Here is a 23,163-nt window from a genome sequence, read left to right as displayed (position 1 = left end):
CAAAGAATAACTTGAGAATGCAGCCACCCACCCCCCAAATAGTCATCTCCTTCACTGACAGAAAAATCCTTCTGTCCTTTAAAACAATCTTAGTCCGCCCTGCCCAGCCTTACTGAGGAATGACTGGCACATAAAATTGCGCGGTACCTAAAGTGTACAACGCAATGATTGGCTATACACAGTCCCTGCCAAAGGCCTCCCCCAGAGTTCATTAACACATCTGTCACCTCACATTTTATCTTCGTGTCTGTGAGAGAGAGAACACTGAAGTTCTACTCCCTTAGCAAAGTTCAGTTACATCACACAGCCTTATTAACGACGGTTACCAGATTGTACCTCAGACCCTTGGACCTTATTCATCTCGTAACTCAAAGTTTGTCCCCTCGACCAGCTCCTCCCTAGTTCTCCCATTCTCTGGCCCCTTTCTGTGAGTTTGACAATTTTGTTTTTAAGATTCCACATACCAATGATACCATGCATTATCTGTCTTTCTGGCTTATTTTACTCCGTATAATGCCTTCCAGGTTCACCCACATTGTGGAAAATGACAGAATTTCCTTCCTTTTTAGGGTTGCATAACAAATGTTCTATTATATATCACACATCTTCTTTATCCATTCATCTGTCAGCAGACACTCAGGCTGGTTCTCAACCTTGGCCACGGTGAACGACGCTCCTACAGATATCAGAGTGCAGGCGTCTCCTTAAGGGAGTGATTTTGTAGAGCATTCTAAAGTTAGAGGTCCTGATTTGACTTGGGGACATTGAAGTACCTTCTTAGATCGTAAACGCAGTCTTCAAAGGACTAGAAAAATCACAGAAGGACAAGGAAGATGAAGAGACCTCTGGTTTCCTTGGGGGCCAGCCTCCTGATCCCAACCCCCAACAGCCTGTCTTGCTCCACTCAGCCCTGGAAGGATCTTTCCAGCCTTCTGAGCATGTACCATTCTGCAAATGCAGGAACGTTTACTACTCTGCATGCAGAAGAAGCAGTGTGCGCTGAAGCCTGAGGCCCCTTCTAACGCCCTCCAGGCACTCACAGTCCACAGCCACCAGCCTGCTGGTGATCATGCACCAGAGGGCTTCGGGCCACTGGGAACCTTGCTTCCCCCAGGCTTCCGAATAGGGGACCGTATCCCAGCACTCATCAGAGAGGCAGCCACGGCAAAGCACAAGGGTCCCCCGAGCACCAGGGGTCAAACCTGGCAGGTTCTGCCCAGGGATTCCTGTGCTTCTTTTCCCTTCCTACAGTGGGACCCTCCTGGATCGCTCTGCTTTACATGTCATCCATCTCTGGATTTGACTCTGATTTGGACATGGGATCTGCACCTTGAGACCACACGGCCTTGGAAACGCCCCAACTCCGAAGCTCGCTCTCTCCGTCTGTCCAGGGAAACTGCACTTGCCCCACAGGACTGGCGTGAGGGAGCAGGTTCAGTGTCATGGCAAGTGCCCCGGGACACTTGGGCAGTGTGCATACTGCACACAGGGGAGGGGACGGGCAGTGGCCAGAATCCAGCCCCGCTTCTACTGACCACACCAGGGACCCACAGCTCTACCTGCCCAGAGGGAGCATCTTTCAACAATTTACATGAATGGACCCAAAAATGGTCTCGGCCGGGCCTGGCACACATTAGGTCTCGGTAAACACTGGCAGAATCTTAAATTAACAGAACCTTAAACTCTCTGTGGCTATGCACACAGGGAGGAAATGAAAGCTGTTGTTACTAAAATAGTAATAATCTAAGCACACACAATACAGCAGAGTGCTAAAAATAAAAGCTTTGGAGCTCGACGACGGTTTGAGCCCCAGAGCTGGGCTAACAACGCTGAGTGACCCGCAAGCGAGAGGCATAACCTCTCTGAGCTTCAGTTTTCTCATCTGTAAAAGGGGAATCATTTGGGAAGATTAATGAGGACTACCCTAATTTCTACCTCCTGAATAACTCATGTTTCAAGTGTTCTGGGACCTGATTTTATGAGGAAGGAGACCCCTGATCACCCGAGGTAATTAAACATTCATTATTGTAATTGGTGTTATTAAAGTCCTAATGTGTTCTAGGCTCGGAGGGCTTGTAACATCTATCGAGAATTTTCTGCTTGCCAGATAATGTGCTAAACACCTCATACACATGGCTTCATCCATACCTACAACCACCCTAAAAGATGGATGCTATGATTATCTGATCAAGAGAAATTTACATACTAGTTTAGCAAGCAATGAATTAATGTCTGAGACTATCTGAGTAAACACAAAACAGGATAGATTGCGTTTCAGAAGAAAATAAGTACAAGGATATACTTTGAACGAGGTGGTGGCTAGGAATTGGGAGTTCGTTGCTGAAGGCAACCGACACCTATCTCTGTTTAGGGAATTTGGTATAAAGAGATAATGAAGTACTATATACTGGCCAAATAATTCATAGTTTACAGATAGGAATAGGGCTAGGTCTCAAAAACCATGGTAAATGAAAAAAGTAAGAAAAAGGGTGGGATTTAGAACACAGCAGCATAAGATAGTAGGTGCCAAGCTGTGGGACAGTCACTGTGGGGCTTTACTCCTCAAAGAAGGCACCTGGCCCCAGGAGCATCCACCACAGATACTGGGGGAAGCCCTGGGTTCCAGATGTGGCCACCCAGCATGCAGTGGAAGCAACAGGGGCTAAGACATGGGCCCTGCCCTCAAGGAACCCACAGCCCAGGCTGGTTTCCACGAATGAGAAAATTCTCTCGGCTGCACAGAAGCTTCTCTCCCACAACTCTCTCTGGGTTGGTAGATTGGTTTTCCTCTCCCAGATGTGTCCTCATAAAGCAGAGGCAATACAGACCTGCTCGAGTGGAGACTGGTATCAGCCGGTGCTTAGCTAGCCATCCTGAAGAAGCTCATTAGCCAGTAGAACACCTATCTCAGTCACTCCCCTCCAGTCCTGATTGCTGAATTAGGAGGAACTGCTGGCACAAGGAAGCAGAGGCTCCAGATTCTGTATCGTCATCTTCACTACCCCCGACCTGCTATATAAGGCCCTGAACAGAGAATCTTTTTTTTTTTTTTTGGTAATGATAAGAATATCCTAGGGCCACTGGGTGGCTCAGTGGGGTAAAGCCTCTGCTCTCACCTCAGGTCATGATCCCAGGGTCCTGGGATCGAGTCCTGCATTGGGCTCTCTGCTCAAAAGGGAGCCTGTTTCCTACCCGCCACCCCCCACCACCGTCTGCCTCTCTGCCTACTTGTGATCTCTGTCAAATAAATAAATAATAATTTTTAAAAATCTTAAAATGGCCCAATTTCCAAATAAAGTCATTAAAAAATTTTTTTAAAAGAATATCCTAGATTGGCAAACATTGGGAGAACTTGAAGGGAAAATAGCCCAAGCCTGGACCAGAACACCAGCCATGACCTCCACCAGCCCTTGTCCAGCTCCAAGACCCTGTTGGCTGCTAACAGTGCCTATCCGATTGCCAGACTCCTCACATCTTAGTAAAACCTGTGGCAGAAGAATTCTCGCAGATGGCCCAGGACCGCTAGTAAACCCCAGCCACTGGGATGCCACTCCTCGTGAGACCTCAGGGAATTCTCAGCCCCTCGGAGCGAAGTCATTTGACCATCATCTGCCACCCTCCAAAGTTTGGTCGAACACAGCAAAACAAAGTACTCTGCTGTGGCAATAACTGTCCAATGTCCCTTCCCAGGGGACGTCTGGGACTCTGAGCCTGTGCCAGGCCAGTTAGGACGTATACCCGTGAGCTTAGTGTGTGGTTTCAGAAAGAATGGGGGGGGGGGTTCCATGACACAGAGCAAAGCCAAATGTTAAGGCTAAGGGATCAGCATGGATTTATTTGAGAGGGTGAAGCAAACAGGGAGTGGCCACCAAAGAGAAATCAGACATGTGCTAGGATTGGCATATGGATGGGTTCCAGGCAGAGAAGCTGCCCCCCCTGGACATTCTTATCTTCCCATGGGAGGGACAAGGGAGATGTTAAAGTTCTTGGAGCAACAGATGGCAGCATAAAGACTACCCGATTATCCCTGAACTCAGTGCCACCCCGATTGCACAGCAACAGAACCCCTCTTATCCTGCAAACTCGGGTTTTCCAGTATTGTATTTGTCACAGAAAGTCAGAGCGGGAAGAGAAAAATCACCCTCCACAGACTCCACCCATTTTTCAGATGGGAAAACAGTCCCAGGGAGAAAAAGCAACTTGCTCCAGGTCAGAGACATCATGGAAGCCTGAGGAATTTGGGGAGAAGTTGTTGTCTTCCTTTGCTTATTCCCAGGATTGCTTACCCACCCCACCCCCTCCCCCGGCAAAATAACAGATCATGGCTCTCACTGGCCTCAACATTCTCATCTAATGGAATATGAACATTGGCTGATGTCCAAGGTCATTCAGATCAGTACCTTGATTTCATGAATGGGAAGACAGAGGCTGTTCACCTCACCATCATTCTAGTTATGAGCATCTATCCATCATTTCTCCCACTAGCCAAATCCTTCCTGGGCCCCAGCACCACATGGCAGCCCCAGGACAACTCCTGTAGGTGGGTGACCATCCAGATGGCGAAGCACGACTTCCTAATGACAAAGAGGCATGGGCTTCAAGAGCATCGCGATGGCCAATGTGTGAAAGTGCTACCCTAAGATCAAGGCTGCTGAGGATAACACAAAATTCTACTTGTCTGGAAATTCTCATGTCACTTTTGGGGAGCAATTCCATCACCAGCCTTGGCTTTTGGCATCTCCCTCCCATTTTGGACATGGTTCAGAAATCCAAGCTCCCATATGTTATGTCCTTGTCTTTCTCTTCCCTCTGCACCTAATCTGTTATTAAGGTCACCCTTGACCAGAAGGTCATACCCCCACAACCTCCCATAGTGATTCCCCAACTCTGAAACCTGTTTATTTGAACTCTGCTTCAACTCTACCCTGGCCCGTGGGCTGTCAGCCAACCACCCACCAACCTGTATTGCTCCTAGCTCCAACCCTCACAGGGGCTGCCTGCACCCAATCACCCCCCCCCCCCCCCGGCCCCCCCCCCCCCAACCCCCCCCCCCCCACCCCAAATCACCACACTCAAAACCTCTGAGCCTCAGAAGGGCAGGAAAACCTCCAGAAATGTTTTAGAATTGAGACATCATCTTTTCCTCTTGTAAGAGAATTCAGAAGAAGCCCTTGTCTCTTTGAAGGAGACTTTAAATCTTGTTCTACAAGGAAAAGATATATTCAAGACTTCAACCCAAAGGAACCATGATTCTTGGCATTTAAACAGCCCTCTGCGATTTGAACATTCTTTGGCAAGGATCATACTATGCATTCTATCCAAGAGCCACTAGACTCCCTTCAATAACACAATGTGATCTGAAGACCTATATGTGCAGAGATGTCTGTCTGCTCCACCTGCTAGTGCAGAGAGTCCAACAGGCTCAGAGCTAGACCTCATTTCTGGTGTCCCTTGCCATTTGATCATGCTCTGGCCAAGAGACTAGCGGGACACGTGATGTAGGTCACTCCCAAGCCTGGCATATGAAACACCCTATGAAATGTTCTGCTCTCTCTTTCCTCAGCTACCTGCTAAATGACAGACTTCGAGAATCCAGAGGAGAGCAGAGCCACAAGATAGAAGGATCCTGGGTCCATGAGTCACCTTGGAAAAGAATGGACCAGAGACCCCCCATGTCAGACTGTGCAAAAGCAAAAAATAACTTTTTGCTGAATTAAACTATAGAAACTTGGGGATAATCCATTATAGCAGCTAGACTCCTTTGACTAATTCATTACTCTGTTCTCCACAGACACCAACCTAAGTCAATTTGAGACAGAATGATTCTTTATCCTCAAGAATCTATTTATGATAAAAGCATCTTGAGAATAACAGACAGGGAAAAATATTTACAACATATTTTATACTCATCTAAATTTTAAAAAAGAAATTATCAAAGGAAATGAACATAAGTCACAGAATTACAAACGACTAGAAAATGTATGAGAAGATGTTGAACCTCATTAGTGATCTGAGAAATGCAAATGAAGGTAACAATGAGATATAATCTTTCACCGATTAGATGAGTCTGGCAATATTCAGTGCAGGGAAGGGTTTTGGAGGAAAAGGCACTCCCATATTGGCCCCCACCCATTAAAATACAGAATGGGGGGCACCTTGGTGGCTCAGTGGGTTAAAGCCTCTGTCTTCAGTTCAGGTCATGATCCCAGGGTCCTGGGGTTGAGCCCTGCATTGGGCTTTCTTCTCACCAGGGAGCCTGCTTCCGCCTTTCACTCTGCCTGCCTCTCTGCCTACTTATGATCTGTCTGTCAAATAAATAAATAAAATCTTTAAAAAAAAAAAAAAGTAAAATACAGAATGGGCTTCCCGTTAAAATGTAAAATGTGTGGGCCTTCTGGATCAGCAATCACACTTCCAGGAATACTTACTTAAGGACACAAGGATATATGCCAAAGGATTATTCATTTCAACATCACTTATGATACCAAAAACCCACCTAAATAACCATCTATAGAAGAATGGTTACACAAATTATGGCAAGGTCCCACATAATAAATGTAATGTTATGTAGGTATTGAAGAAATATATAAGCTGTCATGCTAAGGAAAAAGCCCAGTTTAGGACAATAAATGAGGAGATGTGTATTTGTAACAGATTACCAGCTGGGACTTTCCGATTGTCTTTGGATTCCACTAAGGCCTAAATCTGAAAATAACTAAAGGAAAAGTCCCCACATGTTTGAAAGAGAAGTTCTAGACACATCCACTCAGGTCTTATCATGAGGTAGCCAAAGAGATCTTCCCTTTCACTCCCACTCACCCACCTCCAGGTCATACAGGAAGAGGCTGAGATGCCAGAAAGAAAATCTCTTGGAGGGAATTCACAGGAGTAGAGGACAGTCCCATTTCTCCTCCCTTCAGACTGAGGGTAGGATACAAAAGGGTGGGGTGCGAGGCTGGTATCCTTTTTACCCAAATCTGGGGGCAGCACTGCGCCAAAAGAACCCTCTGGAAGGGAATGGGGCGAGGAAGCACGTAGGCAGCACACCCCAGGGGTAGGGCCCAAGTCTGGGGAGCCATAAACTCATCAAATGGTATGAAGGAGGTTGGATTCCCTAAGGAGTGAGGGTCACGGGGTCTCCGGAGACCTAGCATTTGGGCATTTGCCCAACAGACTACAACAGTGCCCGTCAAATAAGATGGTGCCTCTCTAATTCCCTCCTCCCCACGCTGGGGGTGCCCGAAGCCACAGAGCGCAGCAGGATGTAAGAAGTGTGAAAGAACAGATCACATCAGCGCCATCCCTCCGTCCCCATCAGGTCAGCACCACGCTGGGGTCAGGTGTCATGGCAAGCGTGGTGGGGACAGAAACCAAATGAGAGGAGAGTCAAGTTTTCATTTCTACCGGCCTGGACTTTTTAACACCTGCCGGCAGCCCGAGAGCTCGAAGGTCATCTGAGAGGCCTTCAAGGGATTGAGAAGGGATCTCATTAGAGTCCACCTGAAGTAAGACATGGGGGCGGGGGGATCCTACCACCTACTGGCTGCAGCTCACCAAGCCCTACCTGCTCAGCAAGAATCCCACCCCAAAGCCCCACCTGTTAGCGACACAGAGTAGAGGTTACCCCAAGAGTGGAGGGATGATACAGAGGAGGGGAAACTTTGTCTTTCCAATTCCAACATTCTGAGTCACTCTTGTTTAAAACAGTTTCTAGAAAGGCGTACGAGGTTTTGAATGACATATAATTGCCTCCATTTGCCCAGTAAGGCACTCAGCGAATCTCTTGGACCGGGGCGCTAAAATTCGGGCGAAACACGAGCTCTACCTTGGATATTACTTATTTCCCTTCCTGATGTTGCCACAAGGCCCGGCTCCATGATTGTCCTCGCGGGGGAAAGATGTTGTTTATTATTCCAGCTGTTGCCATGGCAGGCAGTGTTTCCATGTCACCGCCTTGTGCTCCCCAGACGTGACACCACTAATACATGTTCCAGACCAGCAATCCCAGGCACTGGGGCCAGAAGGAAACAGGCTTGCGGTGCTGCAAAATCCACTGAGGAGGCCAGCCCTGCTTAGGAGTCTGCATCCCCAGGTTTTCAACCACAGCATCCACGAGCAGAGCGGGGGAGGGCAGAGCCTGTCTCTGGACCAGCAGGACGGGATCCTGCGGAATTTTAGCTGATCTCACAATCTCCCATCGTCCCCCACCCACTCCTTTGGCCCCAGACAGCAGAACAGACCCCATTTCATAAAAGCCACAGAAAAAAGAAACCAGCAACTGCAGACCAGTTCTTTGAGAGCCTGCCCCCTAGCAAGACGGACCTGGGCAGCAGGACACGAAGAATCGGGACAATCCTTCAATCCTCACCAAAGACCTCTGCTGTGTGGATACCGCCAAGCCTCCCCGTCTTGGTAGAAGGTGGCTCTCTCATTTATTGTTCAAAAAGAATAATAAATAAACAGGCAGGGACGCCTGGGTGGCTCAGTTAGTTAAGCAGCTGCCTTTGGCTCAGGTCATGATCCCAGCGTCCTGGGATCGAGTCCCACATCAGGCTCCTTGCTCAGCAGGGAGCCTGCTTCTCCCTCTGCCTCTGCCTGCCATTCTGTCTGCCTGTGCTCGCTCTCTCCCCCTCTCTCTCTGATAAATAAATATAATCTTAAAATAAAATAAAATAAAATAAAATAAAAAAATAAACAAGCAGCCCACATGCATACCAGGAATTCTTTGGGGCTCTATGTGTCTTCTGGCCCTTACCATGATTTTGTTTTTGTTGATTTATTTCTTTCCAGTCCGTGATTCATCTCTTTTGATTCTCTTCTCCGGTCTGTCCCACTTATCACACACTGAAGACCCCATTCCTCAGCCCCTCCAAGTAGTCCTAACATTGTGTAGAAGACTTTTAGTAAAGGTTGTAAGCAACAGAATTACAGCAGAGCAAAATCCAAGAATTGGGTTGTTTTCATCTCATACACTTGTATGTACATAGAACACCCCTGGAATGGTATGTTGCAGAGGAGACTAGAGTCAGGGGTGGTAGGGAGACTCCTGCTTATCTAACAATTTCTTATTGAGCACCTAATATGTGCCAAGCATTGTTCTAGGTACTTGGAATACATCAGTGAACGAAAAGATGGAAATCACTGTCCTTGTGGATTTTTTATTTGGTCAAGGAAGACAAAGAAAACACACACACACAGACACCCCTTAATAATTTAGTATAATAAAAATGATGTGTTGGGGTGCCTGGGTGGCTCAGTCAGTTAAAATGACTGTACGACTCTTGATTTTGGCTCGGGTCATGATCTCGGGGTCGTGGGATCAGGTGCCACATTGGGCTCTGCACTGAGCATGGAGCCTGCTTGGGATTCCCTCTTCCTCTCTCTCTATCCTCCCTCCCACTGGGAAAAAAAAAAGTGTGCTGTGAAAAACAGAGCAAATGGAGCAGGTAAAGGAGTTCAGAGTGCAGGGCAGGAGAGCTAGAGTTTTTATTTATTTATTTTTTTAAGATTTTACTTATATATTTGACAGAGATCACAAGTAGGCAGAGAGGCAGACAGAGGGGGGGGGAGCAGGCTTCCTGCCGAGCAGGAGCCCAATGTGGGGCTCGATCCCAGGACCCTGGGATCATGACCTGAACCAAAGGCAGAGGCTTTAACTCACTGAGCCACCCAGGCGTCCCTGGGAGAGCTAGAGTTTTAAACTGGTGGACAAGAAGGCCTCAGTGAGAAGGTGGCATTTAAGCAAAGGCTTGCAGGAGGTGAGAGAGTCATGAGGATCCGCAGAAGAGTGTTCCAGGCACAGGGTACAGCCACCGCAAAGGCCCTGAGGCAGGAGCGCGCCTGGTGTGTTAGACAAGGCCAGTGTGGCTGGAGCAGAGTGAACAAGGGGAAAAAAGGAAGGGCAAGGGTCAGAAAGAAGTGCCTAAAAGGCCATGATCAGGACTTTGGGTTTTCTTTAAAGGGGGGCCTGGGAGGAGCACAGACTACAGAGAGACAAGCCACAGTGTAAAGCCCAGTTAGAAGGCAATCATGGTCAATGCTAGGTCCCACTAAGCTGGGAGCAGATTCTGGATTTTTTTATTTCAGACATCCTTTATTTTTTGGAGCAGTTTTAGGTTCACAGCAAAACTGAGTGGAAAGTACAGAGAGTGTCCATCAAACCTCTGCCCCCACACACGTACAACCCACTTCCCTGTCAACATCCTGCACCCCACGGGTATGCTTGTTATAACCAATAGGCCTGCGCTTACCCATCGCCATCACTCAAAGCCCAGAGTCTGCATTAGGGGGTCCATTCTTGGTCTTGTACATTCTGTGGTGTACATTTTTCACAAATAAATAACGACACGTATCCACAACTGTAGCGTCAGGCACCATAGTTTCACTGCCGTAAAAACCTTCTGTGCTCTGCCTATCCATCCCTCCTTTTACCCAGACCCCTGGCAATCAGTGATCTTTTTATTGTCTCCAGAGTTTCAAATTTGCAGGATGTTGTAGAGTTGGAATCATACAGTAAGTAGCCTTTCGAGGTTGGCTTCTCTCACTCCGTAATACCCGTTATGTTTCCTCCACGTCTTTTCGTGATTTGATAGCTCATTTATTTTTAATGCTGAATAATGTTCCATTGTCTGATGTACCGCAGTTTATGTATCCATTCACTGACTGAAGGACATCTCGGTTGCTTCCACATTTTGGCCATTATGAGTAAAGCAGCTGTAAGCATCCACATGCTCATTTGTAATATGAACACAAGATTTTAAAAATCCATTTGGGTAAATACTGAGAAGCATTCTGGATTTATTTTGTTATCAGAATTTCCTAAAGGATTAGGGTGTGTAAGAAAAATAGAGAAGGGGAAAGACCTTGGATAAAGCAGTCTGGGGGAAGAATCCAAAAGTTCAATCTTGAACATGTTCATGGAGGAGGATCATTAAATACCAAAGTGGAAAAAAAACAAGTAAGCAGTTACTATCCTCACCTGGAGTCTGCAAGAGACTTTTGGTTGGGACATAAAGTGGGGAGTCATCGGTACAGAGATTAACTTAAAGCTAACGTAAAGCCAGAATATCAGATGATATCACCAAGGGAGTGAGTTCAGAGAAGACTATCAAGGACTGAGCCCTGCAGCCCTCTATCCCCTATCCAGAGAAAGATAAGAAGAGAGGAATCACAAGGAACTGAGAAAGAACAACCAGGGAAGAGGAGAAAAACCAAGAGAACGGGATGCTTCAGAAGCCCACTTAAGAAACTATATCAAGGGGGAGCGAGGGATCAGCTGGGCAGATGCCAGCGACCGGTCAATTAAGATGGAAACTGAGGGCGGACCATGGATTCTGCAACATGGAAGTCAGCAATCTGACCTTGAACATGCATTGTTTTGTAGCGGAGACAAAGGAAGGAATGGGGCAGATTAAAGACAAGCATTTTCAGTGGGGTGATATCATTCCCCAGAGAGGGAAAATCGATTCTTGGGAGATGGAAAAAGCCTTGTTCTTGTTATGTCCAGAGCACAGATAAACACATAGTACATAAACAACCTCACAGAATGTCTGTGGTGTAGGTCATGGGTGAGAGGAGGCAGTTTAAAACAGGTCCAAAAAGACTCACTGGTGGGGGGCAAGGGGGAGGAACAATAATGAAAAAAAAGCAAGTGTGAGAAACACTGGTTCAGGAGAAAATGGGAGGAAAAGCCTCAGAGGCAGAGAAGATAAATAATACTCCAATAGTTTTGCCAGGAAAGGGGTCACAGAAATGCAAGAGCATGGATGGCCTATGTGCGGTTAAGGGAAGTGTCTCTGAGATATTTAATTATGATAACATTCATGTGGTGCTTATAATGAGCCTATTAGAGGCCAAATACTGTTCCTGAGCTGATGAAAATCAGATATTCCCCTCAAGAGCCCTAGGAGTGGGTTATCGTCGTTCTGGGTCTGTAGCTGGGGAAATGGAAACATGGGAATGTTAGGGAACTCACCTGCCCAGGATCTTGCAGCCAGGAAGGCTCGGACCTGAGATTTATACAGAGGCAGTCTGGTTCGTGAATCAACGTTTTAAATTTATCATAGGTTATTTTATCAGCAAAAGATGGGTTTGTTCATGGGGTGCCTGGGTGGCTCTGCCTTCGGCTCAGGTCATGGTCTCGGGGTCCGGGGATTGAGCCCTGTATCGGGCTTTCTGCTCGGTGGGGAGTCTTCTTCCTCCCTCTCTCTCTGCCTGCCTCTCTGCCTCCTTGTGATCTCTCTCTGTCAAATAAATAAATAAAATCTTTAAAAAAAAAAAAAAAAGATGGGTTTTTTCAGGATAACAAAAATTGCAGTCCCAGACAAGTTATGGGCACTTCTGCAGAACAAAGCTCAGAAAGTTCTTTATTTATAGAGGAAAGAGGGAGGTGGAGGGGCTGTTGTGAACAAAATAATCCTTTGGAGTAAACTGGGAATTGGAAGTATAGTGGCTTCTCATTGGCTGAGTTGTGACTGTCTCTCATTGGTTGGGCTGTTGCCAGGGGAAGAGGAGAGACTTTCTTCCTGGAAAGAAGTGCTGGGTAGTAAAGTAATACCCAGGGCAAAGTCCCTAACTTCCTGCTGGGTCTATAGTCCATAAGGAATGGTAGGGCATGGGCAAGTATCCTGCGGGCCTCCCAACTCCACTGAGTGAGATCCCCGTTACTAATTTTCACAAAGACTACATTATTTGCACAATTGTCTTAATTCTTCACTTAACAGGTTTATACCAAGTCAGAGGCAAAATGATTTAATTCTGGTAGATGAGTCCTAACCAGCAGTAAGGATATATCTGTCCATGACAAATTATTTTAATTACGGCCCACAAAAATATTCCAGAATAGAGAGATACTTCAAATTTCTCCTTATTGTCCAACTCTGAACCACTGAAATCAAACACATCCACTGAGTTTTCCAAAGACAAACATCAACTTGAGAGACAGTATAGTCATCCTATAAGGAAAAGGAGAAATGTTTTATTTTTCCCTACAATTCCCTATTTATGAGTCCTTTCTGTCACTATGCAGAATGTCATTTCTTCTTAACTCCCAACCCTCACCCTTTCAAATTCTGTCCCTCTGGTAGCAAAGTGCCCTTGCGTTCCTTCCCCCCTTGGCTCCAGCCTGAGCTTGGAGTAACCACATGTAAAGAGAATGTTCAATTCCTGGCCCAGGGCCTTTCTCAACCTGAAGGATGGCTAAAGGTGTTATTTTTATCTGGATTAGGGAATGTCATATGCTCTGACTGCGCCTTTTCTCCCTTGTCCCTGCTCAAGAGTCAGAGATGAATAGGAATGTGTAAGAATGACATTACTTTACAGATGGTCCTGAACCCACTCTCATATCTCAACTTAAATCATTATTTGCTCATAACCACATTTATGGTCGATGGCAAATTACCCCGGAACCTACGTGGCCACTTAACGCAGGTACGCAGCAGTTCTTTGGTTGAGATCTACTGAAACATACTAGAAGGAAAGAAGAGGAGTACAAAGACCAGAGCAAGAGGTTCAGTGAGTCCAAGTGAGGGAAAATAGGCACAAGACAGGAAGTAGCATGGCTAAGAGTCTGAGAAACACAACCAAACAGAGGAGGTCTAAAACCTGTCCTTGAGGAACTTACGACTTTAAAGAACACAAAAAACCTTTTTTGATCCTGGGTGCCCTTTTTAAGAAAGGGATAATGATCATATGAACCTCACAGCATTGCTCTGAAAAACTGCAATTTATAATACCAGTAAAAGAGTAAACAAAAGGCAAGGCCACATGGTCCTGGCTCTATCCAGTGATGCACAACCCAACGGAGTCACAATCCTATGGGAGGGAAAGAGGAGGCTGCGTTGAAAGTTTTGCAAAATAGTTTCCGTATTATTGATAAAGAAAACATTTCAGCCCATTAGCACATTGCACAGATGTTTTAATTTTTCAAAATGTAGCTTATTTTGCAACAATGTGAAGCTATTGCTTAGGCTTTATTTATATGATGGGAAACCAATGTTTTGAGACAATAAAACGGTCCATATATCGTTGCGTGTTATCTAGACCAGCCATTTGAAAGTATCCAGCTTTGAAATCTGTCCCAGATCCAAGCTATTTTGACTAAATGTTTTGAAGTTAAATAGTGTGAAACTTACCCAGAAGTCTTAGTACTGAGACAGATAGGTTTCTAAAGAGTTTTAAGTTGTTTGGATTAAAAACACTTTAATTTTTAGATAGTATAAAAATGTTACAAAAATATTTTGCCTAAAAAAAAAAAAATATTTTGCCTAAGTGGTCTGGTTTTAAAAAACAAGTCTGAAACCAAACAGCCCTGTCCTGTCTTAAAAAACCACTTATATATTATGAAAACCACATGAAATGGATCCCAAATCAAATAATTCTAGGAAACCATTCCAAAACCAGTATTTTGACAAACTTTCTGAATTTAACTGTTGATGGCGATGACTCTCAAAAATTCCAGAGAAACCAGATGTAACTCTCATGTTTTCAAACTTTACAAAATGTCTTACTCTTTTCCACTCTTAGTTTATTTTAGCTGTTGGCCTAGAATACTCAAAACAGTGAATGTGAGTATGGTTTAGCAACTAAAAACATGCAGAGAAGAAAGGTATCATAGCGGGAAGAAGAAAGGACCGTTTTTGAGTGAAACCCAGATTTGGATTCCTTTTCTACCATCTATTATCTGTGGTATCTTGGCACTGTCCTTACCCAGTTTTGTTTTGGTTTTTTTTTTTAAGATTTTATTTATTTATTTACTTGACAGAGAGAAATCACAAGTAGATGGAGAGGCAGGCAGAGAGAGACAGAGGGAAGCAGGCTCCCCACTGAGCAGAGAGCCGGACACAGGACTCGATCCCAGCACCCTGAGATCATGACCCACTGAGCCACCCAGGCGCCCCATCCTTACCCAGTTTTGAACTGCAATTTCTGTCTTAGATTGGGTTCTGCCGCAAAGGAGAGCATGGGCAAGGGCTTACTATTCAAGCATGCAGGTATTCTGGAAAATAACCAAGGAAAAGGATTGGAAACTGGAAGAAGTACAGCAGGAAAAGAGGGACACCCATCACCTGGAATATTCTAGAGTTAGTCACCACTCTGGTCAGCTGTGTCCCCTCATACCTTCTCAGAGCCATGTTGAAAGCCTAAAGGACAAAAGAGGGGATGGTTCTCAACAGGCTTCACTGTCCATCTCTCTACCATCCTCTCACAGGTCATGCATGTGTGAGTGCCAGATGGGTTCCAGCAGGCTTCCCAAGCAGCTGTTTCAGAGAAGTCCTGAGGTGGTGAAGGGGATTCCAATATGCCACCTTAAAATAGGCTATTTGACATGAGCATTATTTTAAGCTGAAAGCAATTGAGAATCAAAAGAGGCAGAAAGAAGCCTTGTCAGGATTTCCCTTATCTGACTAAAAGCAGCAACTTCTGGGAAATGAGGTCGCCCTGAGTTCCCTCTCAGGGAGCGTCATGGCCATGAAGAAAACAAAGACCACTTGAACCTGCATAAACAAACATTATCGCAAACTCTCCTATCTCCTGCTCATTCTCCTAAAAACGTATTTGTCTTTTCTAAAGAAATCTATTTGTTCTTCCCATTGAAGAACTCTTCTCCCCACTACCCTTTCCCTTACTAAGTTAGGTGTTAATCCTCTAACTTTAACCATTTAATGAGCTAGCTACTTCTTCTGTTGACTTCCACATGGGAATAACATTTTTTCTTCTGTTAATCTGTCTCTGTCAGTTTAACTCGCAGACCTGCAGAAGAAGAACCTAAGAGGGCAGAGGAAAACTTCTTGCTCCCCATCAGCAGAAAGCAAGAGAAGTGAGGTACGTTCTGGACAAGATGAGAAGGGTCCAATGCAATTGCCTCATCTAAATAATGGGGGTTAAAAAACAATATTACAGGGATTTTACTGGCAAAGCCTATGCTTCAGCATCTTCTACTGCTTGAACTAAAACCCCCTCTTCCCTTACCTGCCTGGTGAGCAATTCCTCGTCTTTGAATTTCTTAGCTCTGCACGTTTTCCACATCTGAAGTAAAGGAGGCCCCCTTCTCCTATCCTTGCCTCCTTCTAGGTTCCTGAAAGCCACTTATGTCCTTCTTTCCTTCCCTTGCCCCATCACCAGCACCACCGCCAACTCGTACACTCTTCTAGTGTGAAGGTGTAGGTCACCCAAATGTCAAGATTAGGAAAGGCACGGGGCGCCTGGATGGCTCAGTGGGTTAAAGACTCTGGGTCATGGTCGCGGGGTCCTGGGATCGAGCCCCACGTCGGGCTCTCTGCTCAGCAGGGGACCTGCTTCCTCTTCTCTCTCTGCCTGCCTCTCTGCCTACTTGTGATCTCTGTCTGTCAAATAAATAAATAAAATCTTAAAAAAAAAAATAAAAAGATTAGGAAAGGCTCTCTCTTTCAGGCTAGCCCGACCCTTCCTCCTTCCCTGAGGTCAGCACGTCTAGGTCAGGGCCCAGGGCCTCCCTTCTTAAGATCAGTCCTGAGACTGGGCAAGATGAGGCCACCTTTGTCTCCCCCGAAGACTGTGGGAGGGAAGGAAGAGCAAGTGACCCCAGCCACAAATCCAAACCACAGTCTCTCATACCATGTCACCCACACATAAATCCGATGTGCTGGTCCCTAGATGAGGCCTCAGTGTATTAGGTCCCCCCCCTTCCAATACAAGCTCTGCCACAGCAGGAATTTTTCTCTTGTTCACTGATGTATCCCAAATGCCTGGTTCAGAGCTTGGTACATGAGAGGGGCTCCACGTTTGTTGAATGAATTCATGAATCCACAGAGGAAAGGAGTATGATGAGCATCCATAAACCCTCAGTCATCCCCTCCAGACAGCAATGGGCTCTCTTTTGTGCTCCCTTCACACCTCCCAGTATAGCACTTAGCACATTATAATGACGTGATATGAAGTCCAACCCTCATGTTTGACTTGGAGCTTCCCAAGGGCAGAGATTTTATCTTCCATTTATCTTTGTCTCTCAAAGGCCCAACACCACAGGGACTGACCCCTAGAAGGTGCTCAAAAATAACAGCTGGATGAATGACAAAGATAAGGAAAGTAAAAACATTACATGTTAATTATCTTCTATTGCTAATGCCAAAGATTCTTTCGCTTGAAAGTTAGAACATATGACTAATGAATCACTCCCAAGGCTTGTTTGAGAACTCTGAATAGAAATGGAAAAAAACAAAACAAGTCAAAAGGGAAAGCCTAGTGGGTAAATGTAGACAGTGACTCTTGGCTCCTCAGCCTCTGTTTTTGAAATCCAAGGAGCATGAGTGAGTCAAGGGGAAGGGTGTAAAGTTTTCTGAGGATTTGCTAACATTGTTATCAGTATGGCAATGCCAAGAAGGAAAAAGGGACTCGAGGAAATAAGGACATGGCTGTTAAAACTGTAAAGAAATAGAGGTGCCCGGGTGGCCCAGGCGGTTGAGTGTCCCACTTCTGCTTTCGGATCATCGAGAGCTCAGGGTCATGAGATTGAGCCCCGCGATGGGCTCTGTGCTGCATGTAGATCCCGTTCTTAAGAGTCTCTTTCTCCATGATCCCAGGGTCCTGGGATCAAGTCTGGCATCGGGCTCCTTGCTCAGCATAGAGACTGCTTCTCCCTCTGCCTGCCTCCCCCACCTCCGCTTGTGCTCTCTGCCTCTTTCTCTGAGAAATAAATGAAATCTTTAGAAATATTTTTTAAAATTTTTTAAATTTTTAAAATTTTAAATGAATTTTTTAAATTTTAATTTGTTTTATTTATTATTTATTTAATTTATTTTAAATTAAATTTTAAATTAAAATTTTTTTAATTTTAAATTAAAAAAATTTAAAAACAGCAACACCAAAACCTGTAAAGAAATATAGGAATAGCAAATACTGGCATTTGTGGTAAATAATTGCCCCCCACCCCTCTCCTGCAGTCTGCCATCCTTGATAAACATCACTGGTGAATTAGATAGAGTATATGCCTCCATAAGGAAAAGTCCTTCCCAACCAAAATAGCAGAAGAACTCTAATTAATGGTTATTCCTGGCTGAGATCAAGAGTTCTCAAACCTAGATGAACCTCTTCATCACCTTAAGGTGCTATAACAAAATGCCACAAACTGGAGGGCTTAAACAGTGCACATTTATCTCTCACAATTCTGGATAGTGGGAAGTCTCAGATCGAGGTGCTGTCAAGGGACATTTCCTTTTTTTTTTTTTTTTTAAGATTTTATTCATGTATTTGACAGACAAAGATCACAAGTAGGAGGAGAGGCAGGCAGAGAGAGAGGAGGAAGCAGGTTCCCTGCTGAGCAGAGAACCCAATGCGGGGCTCAATCCCAGGACCCTGGGATCATGACCTGAGTCCAAGGCAGAGGCTTTAACCTACTTAGCCACCCAGGCGCCCCCAAGGCACATTTCGTTTGGAGATGTCTTCTCTTGGCTTATAGCTGGCAAGCTCTCTGGTGTCCCTTCTTTAAAGGGCACAAATCCCATCATGAGGGCTTCACCCTCATAACCTCAACTAAACCCAAACATCTCCCAAAGGCTCCATCTCTAGATCCCATCACACTGGGGGTTACAGCTTCAACATAAGAATGTAGGGGGAGCCTAATTCAGTCCATAGCATCTGGGTACCTCCCTAGACATTCAGAATCCTGAGCCACTCCTTGGGGATTTAGTGGGCTAGAGGGGAAGTACAAGAATCCACGGGCTTACAAGGGCTTAAAACACTTCCAGTGAGAAGTATTTTATCACTGGTGTGTTCTACAATTGCAGGCACATGGTGTTACTACACAGCAGACTAAGACTTTAAATTTTTAAATTTTATGCCTCAAAAGACACTGTCAACAGAGTAAAAAGGCAACCGATGGAAGGGAAGAAAATATTTGCAAATACAGAATATATAGACAACTCCTAAAACTCTATGACGAAAACAAGAGCAACCCGAATCAAAAATGGGCAAAGGACTTGAATGGACATTTCTCTGAGAAAGATGTCCAGATGGCCAACAAGTGTTTGAAGAGATGCCCAACATCACCCATCATTAGGAAAGAGAAAAACAAACTGCAGTGAGACACTACCATTAGGATTGCTACAATGAATGGGGCACCTGGGTGGCTCAGTGGGTTAAAGCCTCTGCCTTCGGCTCAGGTCATGATCCCAGGGTCCTGGGATCGAGCCCCGCATCGGGCTGTCCACTCCGCGGAGAGCCTGCTTCCTCCTCTCTCTCTTTCTGCCTGCCTCTCTGCCTACTTGTGATCTCTGTCTGTCAAATAAATAAATAAAATCTTTTTTAAAAAATTAATTAAAAAAAAAAAAAGGATTGCTACAATGAAGGGGGGGAAAAACCCCAGAAAACAATAAGCGTTGGAGCTCATGAGGAGTAACTGGAACCCTCGGGCACTCCTGATGGGAACGGGAAATGGTGCAGACACTGTGGAAAATAATATGGCAGATCCTCCCAAAATTAAAAATATAATTACTATATGATACGGCAATTCCACTGCTGGGTATTTACCTCAAGAGAATGGAAACTAGAGCCTCAAAGAGTTGTTTGTACACCTCTGTTCATACCAACACCATGCACTGTAGCCATCGTATGGAAGCAACCCCAAACATCCAGATGAATGGAGAGGCCAAATGTGGTAAATATGTACAATGGAGTATTATTCAGCCTTCAAAAGGAAGAAAATTCTAACACAGGCTGCAACCAGGATGAACTTGGAGGACATGATAGTAAGTGAAATAAGCCAGGCACAAAAAGACTGATACTTACACGATGTCTTTAGGGTAGTCAAACCATAGAGACAGAAAGTAGAATGGTGGTCGCCAGGGCCTGAGGGAGGAGGAAAAGGGGAGTTACTGTTTAGTGGGTACAGGGTTTTACAAGATGGAAAGAATTCTGGAGATGGTTGGTTGGGATGCTTGCACAACATTGTGAATGTATTTAATACTACGGAACTGTACCCTTCAAAATGGCTGAGATGGTAAATTTTATGTTATGTGTATTTTACAATACAAAACTTAGTTTGAGAATTCCAGTTTTCTTTAAATCAAATAAAGCTTAGGCAAGGATATCACCTTGTGATCTCTAATACGATTTCCTCACTTACATATCAATATCCTTTCTTTTTTCCTTTATTATATAAACTTCTGACTTTAGAATAGCTTTAGATTTATGAAGAATTGCTAAGACACTGTAGAGAGTGCCATATATCCCCACCGTATGGTATACTGGTTACAGTTCATGACCTAATATTGATATATTATTAACTAAAGTCCACACTAAAGTATGGATCCAGATTTCCTTAGTTTTCCCTAATACTTCCCCTAATATCCTTTTTTAAAAAAAAATTCCAGAATCCTATCCAAGATACCGTATCACTTTTCGTCAAATCTCCGTAGGCTCCTCTTGACTGTGAAAGTGTCTCAGACTTTCTGTGTTTTTGACGACTATCTTTATTATTCAGTTATAATTTCCAATACAGTAAAGGTAGGTGGATAAAAACCCATACAAACAAAAGCTCTTCAGAAATCTCAGTAAATGTTAACGCCCCAAAGAGGTCTTAAGACCAAAATGTCTTGAGAGCCACTGATTTAGCCAAGAGGTAATTTTTGAACATATACTATATGCCAAATGGTGGAAACCTCATACCCACAGCTGGTGTATAAAGCAGAAAAGTCAGTCTTTGTCCATAAGCACCTCACCTGGAGAGGAAGAAGTGTTGAATTACATTAGATAGTCACTGTAGATTTACTTGTCTGAACACTGAAATGAGGGTGACTCTGGGAACACAGGGCAGGTGCAGCCCTTAACTCAGATGATGGTCACTGTCCCTTCGAGACCTCCCCTGACCCCCCCCAAGTGGGATATAAAAGGGAAGGCAAAATCACACAAAGGGCTACAAGGCATGAAGAGACATCCCAGGCTGAGAGCATTAGATAGTCACAGAACCGGAGGCCAGAGAGAGCGGCTATGCTCCAGGGGTGTTTAACGTGGCTCGTGTGCGGACCACACAGAACTAGTGAACAGGGAGGCTGGGTGCCTAAAATAACAGAGAATAAAAACATGTTGCAAAATCTCTCCATGTTTTCCTATTAGCAGATGATAGTAGTTAGCTTCTCCTTGTGACGGAGGAAACAGGCAACAACGACTCAGCAGAGGTGACTCATCGAAAGAGAAGGGATGCCACCAAATCTTTGTCAGGCCCTTCAAATGAAATCCACATGAGGCCTCACCTTGCAAAATCAGTTTTGCTCCACGGTGAGTAGTTTTTGTATTTTTATATTCAAACAAACACATATATTATGGCCTAGAACACACAACGCCCACGAACTCCTGTGACACAGCATAAAACGTGAGGACACTTTCTGTTTGCAACAGACTGCTTTGGGACCCGTGGCACATTTATAAGATTCGGTTATTATTAGGAATTGGGTGGAGAAGTTTATCTAGCACAATTTGAATGCCAGCCAGTCACTGGTCCTCTAGCAAATCAAGCCCATCAAGCCCTATAAAGGATGATACCCTTGGAAGGGTCCCTGTAGCTTCTCACCCTTCCATGTCCTTCTCCCATTAGTCTCTCAAGCCAAGTTTGGGTTTTTTTTTTTTTTCCCAATTTTTTTATAGATTTTATTCTCCAGTAATCTCTATGCCCAGTGTGGGGCTCAAACCCACAGCCTCAAGATCAAGAGTCTCACGCTCCACTGACTGAGCCAGCCAGACATCCCGAGCCAAGTTCATTTTTATTTAGGCATCAGCTGTGTTTGGGTGGTAGGCAGCCTGTGAGGTGGCTCCTGGTAATCCCTTCTTCCTCGTATTCACAGCCTGGTGGAATCCCGTCACCTTGAGTGTGGGCTGCGCCTCATAACTTGCTTCTAAAAAATAGAACATGACCAAAAAGATGGATGTTACCTTGAACATGCAGTCACGAAGGCTCTTACCTCTCCCCTACCCTTATCCTCTCTAGCTCTTGCACCTGTTCTCTCTGGTGAACCCCGGAGCCACGCCTTGTGAGCTTCCCCGGGGAAGCCTCACCTGGCAAGGAACTCAGGGCAACCTTCAGCCCATAATCACTGTGAAAAGGAGGCCCTCAGTGCAGCAGCCCACAAAAAACCCTGAAGATCGCCAACCACCATGTGGAAACACCCTTCCCCAGCCGAGTTTTGAAATGGCAGCAGCCCAGATGATCCCTTGATGATGGTCACTGACAGACCTTGAGCCAGAGGATCAATTAAGTGGCACCGGATTCCTGACCAACAGTAACTAGAAGATAAAAACTGTGGCTTTTAAGTCACTATATTTTGGGGTTGCTTGTTACATGGCAGTAGATAGCCAATACATTTTCTTTCGTTATATTATAAATTGATAAAATTTGATAAGAGACAGAAAAATTCTGTGTCTTGCCGGGCTGAGAATGTTCCAGAGAATGCAGAGATTGGAACTGGGAAGCCCATTTGTCGGAAAAAATGTCCACGTCCATTGTCTTCCTCCCAGGATGCTATGAAATTTCATTTTTGACAAGTGCTGTCCAATTACCTCCTGCTTCTGTAATTACACAAAGCCAATGAAGCTCTATGTTTAAGTGCCTCCAATCCAAGGGCTGCTACTATCCACTTGAACTCTCCCTTCTTTTGCCTTCAAAAATTTAATAAACATGCTACCATTTATGAAAGCCGACTTCCCCCATGGCAAGAAAGGCTCTGCCCTCAAAGGCACTTTGTACGTCTTTGTTTTTCCTGTTCAACTTCCTAATCCTCTTCTGATGTTTACTCTTCTGTCAGTACCCCATATCTAGAGTATGAACTAATAAATAGTGTTTGCCTTATATCTCTGCTTTCCCATTATGGCTTCCAAATTTAGGCTGGATCTGGGTATAACAGGCAAGCAGGAGGATAGGTCTGTGACAGCACACATTAGACTCAAAATTCAAGGGTGCTTGGGATTATCCAGTAAGCCTTCCTGCCAACCAACACAGGCCCCAGGACAGTCCTTAAGGGCTGGTTAGCCCAAGTCCTTTGAGAAACAGACTCTAATAGGAGATTAAATATCTGAGGATTTGGTAGGGAGAGAAAACAGGGCAGGAGGCAGAAGAATATGATGTGGGGCTGGTCCTGAGTGAAGAGGAGAGGGAGAGAAGGTTGGGTGGAAGTGTCTGAGACCACCCCACAGTCCAAG

At 45.0% G+C, this 23,163-nt stretch overlaps 1 protein-coding gene across 2 annotated transcripts in view; it reads right to left on the bottom strand.

The window, feature by feature from the left end:
* The window catches only part of PAMR1 (peptidase domain containing associated with muscle regeneration 1), a 151,059-nt gene that overhangs the window by 95,227 nt on the left and 32,669 nt on the right, over positions 1-23,163 (bottom strand). The window contains exon 2 of one of the 2 annotated variants that reach the window (XM_059405687.1): positions 19,762-19,821. The exons of the other annotated variant lie outside the window; for it this stretch is intronic. The gene's annotated coding sequence lies outside the window, so the exon portion shown is untranslated. The remainder of the gene's footprint in view (positions 1-19,761; positions 19,822-23,163) is intronic. 2 annotated transcript variants of the gene reach the window in all.

Source organism: Mustela nigripes, chromosome 1 (genome assembly GCF_022355385.1).
Source record: "Mustela nigripes isolate SB6536 chromosome 1, MUSNIG.SB6536, whole genome shotgun sequence".
NCBI classification, from domain to species: Eukaryota; Metazoa; Chordata; class Mammalia; order Carnivora; family Mustelidae; genus Mustela; species Mustela nigripes.
This window is presented reverse-complemented; position numbering and strand designations above follow the sequence as displayed.